Below are 5,892 nucleotides of genomic sequence, written 5' to 3' on the forward strand. Positions count from 1 at the left end.
ATGCATAAACAAATTAAGGTATTTTGTTTTTAAGTTTAAATATTCTATACTAACAGAGTCAGATACCACTGCATTCATATATTAAATCAAAGTTTTTGGAAAATAGGACCAGGTGTCACCCCTATCAAAAGTTGTAATGCATTTTGGAAATTTTTTCCAAAGGACCCTAAATTTGAAGACACATTTGGATGGGGAACTTATTTTAACTGGCTATTACCTTGAGTTAAGAAAACCACATGTCATTCAAACCTGGTTTAAATGCAGCTCTTGAACATGTTCTTCTTCCCAAGCGATCATTGCTTCTCATCAGTAAATACTCGGTAACATCTCTCAGAAAAAAGTAGGTATTAATATTTAAATATTAATAGACCAAGCTAGTTACAGTTGTACTTATTTCATTCTGATTTTCCATTTCATGGCTGAGTATTCATAAATTGCTTCCCTCAACACATACCTGCCTTGTCCCATCTGTGTCTCCCAATGAGTACGTAACTGCAGCAGGCTCCCAGATCATAAGTATTAAAACTTTCAAGCCAATCTTTTACTACTTTCCACTCCATTTACTCTTGCCTCTAGACCATACACTTAGGCTGTGCTCTCTGTTTTTAAGGAGTTTTACTCTAGAGTAATCTAAATCATATGATTTAAATTTTGCCGTACCATGTAGAGTGGACTCCTTGTAACTTGGAGACATTGAAATTATCTTTTTATGGAGGAAGAGAGGGAATATAAACTATGCCAAGAAGCCTGAAATTTTACTCCTAAACTACAAAAAGAAAAGCTAGTTTTCGATGGGATCTACTATAAAGTACAGAAGAAATTTTCTCAATGCTATTCCTAAAACCTTATAAGGAACAAAAAAAAAAACTGTTCATAACTTTGAAAGAAAAAATGGAAACAAGTATCCTATCTTTCTCTTATTAGCATTTCTACTGCATTTATGAGGATGGAATATATATGTGGAATACACACACACACAAACATGTTTGTATATGTATGCACACACACACACACACACACACTCACACACACACACACACACACAAATATATCCATAATACTGTTTGGCACTGGAGGGAGAGAAGAGAGCTGATGCTGTCTATCAAAGCTGTTCTATGCCTTTTGCTGTATATTCTCCTTTCCACTGAGCCTGTGTAACCAGAGGTGGTCCTTCAGTCATTCTCTTCCTAAAAGACTCCAATACCAGCAGGCATCCTGTGTGGCTGTGAGTTCCCGAGGCCACATGTTAAAAAGGTTTTATGAAGGGGTGCCTAGGCGGCTCAGTCGGTTGAGCGGCTGACTCTTGGTTTCAGCTCAGGTCATGATTTCAGGGTTGTGAGATCGAGCCCCGCGTTGGGTTCCACATTCAGTGGGGAGCCTGATTGAGGATTCTCTCCCTCTGCCCCTCCCCCACACTCTTTCTCTCTCTCTCTAAAATAAATAAATATATCTCTTTTTTAAAAAGGGGGGGTTATGAAGGAAGAACACATTTTTTATGTACCTACTCTTCTTTTAAATGACTTCTGTTCATGGCAGGGCCGAAGAAGCCAGTCACCATCTTGGATTCCTTGTGATGTTAAGTACCTTTTCCATTTATCGTTTCTGAATTACTCTGCTTTGCAGACCAGCTCACATTCACCATTGTCGTTTCTGCCTGTGCACAAGCCCCAGGTGTGAGCATCACTGCTCCTTTGAACAGTCACAATTTCATGGATTTTCATTCCTAAAGGCAAGTAACCAAATCTAGACTCATCTTCCAGATGTCCAGTGGTCACATTCTAACACTAACATGCTCTAGGTATAATTATAAGTTCTCTAATTAAACCCTAAGAGTCTTATTTGTTTTTAGAGGCGGCGGTAACAACCGCGACGTGTCTCATCACTCTGTTATTCCCCTGCCTGGAATTACTAGCACGGTAAAAGTTGGCAATTAAATCCAAACTCACAGTTACTTGATGTGGTAAACCATCTATGGATATGTATGGTTGATGTGATTGTGCCCGGGAACTGTCATAAATTTCAATGGAAATGCATATACAGGACACTCAACTCTAATTTTCTCACACGTTTGGAAATATCCTTCAAGTCGATGGGAGTGCGGCTACTTGCTAAATTCTCTAACTTCACAGGCTATAAAATATTATCTAGCAATTCAAGAGCTACTTGGATACCATTTATAATCAGGAAGAGGAAAAAAACTTTTCCACTTTACATATGAATAATTATTCATCAAAGAAGTACTGTCTCCTAAAATATATAGTGTTTAGCTGAAAAGAATATATAAGCAGATGCAGGGAATTTTAAATATGAGTTCCCTTTGAAAGATCATTTGCAGAATTGGTAGAACCTGGAATCCATAGACTGAGGCTACTGTAAACATCTCCCTACTGTAAGTTCTCACTTGACCTCTTGGGGTGTCTTAAGCCTCCAGGCTTTCATGGAATATGGCAAAGCAGAAACTCTGCCATGCCTAACATCCCCAACATCCTCTGAAATTTGAAGGATGGTTGCCCTTAGGCCTTAAAGAGTAGCTCAATCACCCAAGGACCTTAAACCAAGGCTAGTTTAGTCCTACCTCTAGGGGCATACCTTTCTAATCTCAACCATAATCATTATAATACTATTCATGATAATAATCAAACGTTTATTCCTTTATTTAATCTCCATAGTCAATCTTAGATGCTATGTAGGCCCATGCGCACGCATGCACGCACACACACCCACACAATAATATAATAAAGAAAACTAGGGGTGCCTGGGTGGCTCAGTTGGTTAAGCATCTGCCTTCGGCTCAGGTCGTGATACCAGGGTCCTGAGATCGAGCCCCATGTTGGGCTCTCTCCTCGGCGGGGAGCCTGTTTCTCCCTCTCCCTCTGCCTGCCACTCCCCCTGCTTCTGCTCCCCGCCTCCAATAAATAAAATCTTTTAAAAAAGAAAGAAAACTAAAGCAGAGTGGTTGAGTGACTTGCCTAGTCACACCTGGCGCGGTGCCTGGGTGTCTCAGTCAGTTAAGCAGCCAACTCTTGGTTTCAGCTCATGTCTGATCTCAGGGTCATAAGATCGAGCCCCATGTCCAGCTCCCCGCTCACCACGGAGTCTGTTTGAGTTTCTCCCTCCCTCTTCCTCTGCCCCTCCCTGCTTCTCTCTCTGTCTCTCACTGAAATAAATAAATAACTCCTTGAAAAAAAAAATAAAAAGAATCACAGCTGGTAATTAGGGTTGGGAGCTGGAATGAATCCAAGCAGCAAAAACCACTACCAAACTCTCTTCTTGGTTTGAAAATAGCTAACGGCAAGAAACATATATTGGCATCTCGAAACTTTTTTGATGCAAATATAGATATTTGTGTGTGACACGTGTGTGTGTGTGTGTGTGTGTGTATTTAGCTGGTTATCGCATTTCAAATCAGCTCATCCCTTTAGTCCTGATGAGTTAAACTGACAGATTCAAAGACTTTGTAAGAAATTAAGCTTTCTTCCCCCTTTTTTTAAAATTCCCAGTTGATCATGGAATACAGTGTAAGAAAAACAAAAGTCCCTGGAACATATTTAGCATAACAAAAACAAAATATCATTTTGACAAGAAAGTCCAGACAGCTACAAGAGTGGGCAAGGTCAAGGAGAATATAGTCCAAAGAGGGAGGGAGTCTGGCCAACTTACCCCAAATAGGCACTTGAAGATGGTCATGGTTCATTAGTTTCTGCCAAGAGAGAGCTCCTTAAATACTGCTAGGAAATACGCGATCGTGTATTGTCTCTTTCCTGAGCTCCCGTCCCCAGTACTAGGTTAGTTGTTAGATAACCCTAAACTCACTCAAGAAGATTATAGAAGAGTAGAGAGGAGCAGCTTGACTCAAACTAACTGAAAAACATGCTGAAAGGTTCAAGATAAACAAGTGCTCGGCTAGAAGAGGGCAGACTTTCCCAGGTCTTCCTTCGGGATAGCCCACATGAGGAAGGCCAAGTCTGGGGAGCTCAGCAAAAGGGTGTTGCCTCACATCATTTAGTTCCCAGAGTTGCCTGGTCACACACACATCTTATCCACAATCATATCCTTGCAGGCGTATTCAAATCCTTTTACGCAATCCTTTTTCCATCTCTAAGCCTTGGTTCAAGTCTTAACTCCATTTTGAAATACTCTCTTCTCTCATATCTAGACATTCATTTCATGTTAAGTCACCAAGGAATCTCTTTAGATTATTCAGTTTTGCAACCTCATTACTTCATGAGCTCTCCGATCAATAGAAAAAGGCAAAATGATTTTCCCCTGGTGTGACATGCATCAGACTCTTCTTTTACCAATAAATGCAGGCATTCCTTCCCTTCCTTTTTTTTTGCTTCATTTATTCGTTTGTTCATTTGCTACATCCCTCTTCATATTGCATATAAAATCTCTGTTGCCATTGGAATATGTTCTAGGTCTTCCAAGAGGAAAGGAAGTGTGTCTATTTAATTCGCTTTGCACTGTTACTAGCACAGCCCTGCATGGAAAGAAAGAGTTCTTGGCTCAGTCATTAGGCGTCTGCCTTCAGCTCAGGTCATGATCCCAGGGTCCTGGGACCCAGCCCCACATCGAGCTCCCGGCTCCGAGGGAAGCCTGCTTCTCCCTCTCCCACTCCCCCTGCTTGTGCTCCTGCTCTCACTCTCTCTTTCTGTCAAACAAATAAATAAAATCTTTAAAAAAAAGAGTTCTTGATAAATATTCTTGACAATATAGTTTAAGGGTTCTTCTACCGCATTTCTTAGTGTATAATATGTGCATTATTGCCTTATGACTATACGGTCACTGGATCTAAATTAAAAAAAAAGCACTAAAGCCGGGCAATTGGGGGAAGTTATCAAGGCCATGTGCCTTCTCTATCCTAATAGTCACACCTTAACCAGAAGTATAGCTGTGGACACAGCAATCCTTCACATTTCCAAGATGACATATTTGTTTATTTGGTTTGGGGTGGAAATGTTGAAAAAAGGTATGATTCTGGTCAATCTGAAAGCCATTTACTGAGCAGGGAACAGACACTGGAAAATTACTTTACATACATTCATTTAATGACATGAAGAGTAGGTCTAATCCTTCCCCCCAAAAAGCAAAAGTTCGATATCATTCCACCTGTCATTTTATGAGTGAGAAGACCGAGGGCCAGAGAGGTTTCATGACTAGCCGCGGAGTCAGCTTCCTGCTAGGGTCTCTCTGGCTGCAGAGCTGAAACCACACGCAGCAGCCTACGGGCCAGATCCAGCCACAGATACATTTGGTTTGGCCTACAGGGCATTTTACTTAATATTTGAATTAGTTGTCAACATTTTAAAATTGGAACTCTTTCATCAACAGTAGGGAATTTCTGTTACCCTGCATCATACATGCTCACCTGAACACAGTTGGGCAGCGTCAAGTTCAGCCCCTTCAGAGAAGCTGGACATCCCTAGCAGTTCATGTTAAACATGGCTAACAGTGTAGGTACAGAACTGTAGTTGGTTGTGCATTTGTGATTTTGTCACACTCTAGGCATCCTCACTCATTTACCTTACCTGGTTAGTCCCTAAGTGCCCCACCTTTTCATCCCTGCTTTGAGTGCCCCTTTTCCACGCTCCCAAAGGAAAAGCAATTCCTGGACATTTTCTTTGACCACGTTTGTGTTATGCAATCCAGGTTTCCTTATCCTCATTCAAAATGCTGCTTGTGCCTTGGTCTTATACCCAGTGGGATCACCAAACAGTATTTCCTTATTTGAGAAAATCTCTTCTGACCAACAACAAAGATGTTGGGAGAAATCCAGGACCTTCCGTTGGCATTCTTCTGTCTTAGCCACTGGGTGCCCTTGGCAACAACATTCCTTCCCATCCCCTTCAGCAGAGATGAGTCATTCTCCCATGCCCTTGGAAGCTCAGTGTC

This window comes from Eumetopias jubatus, unplaced genomic scaffold (genome assembly GCF_037043125.1).
Source record: "Eumetopias jubatus isolate StellerSeaLion01/CBP00866 unplaced genomic scaffold, mEumJub1_p1.0 scaffold_16, whole genome shotgun sequence".
Lineage (NCBI taxonomy): Eukaryota > Metazoa > Chordata > Mammalia > Carnivora > Otariidae > Eumetopias > Eumetopias jubatus.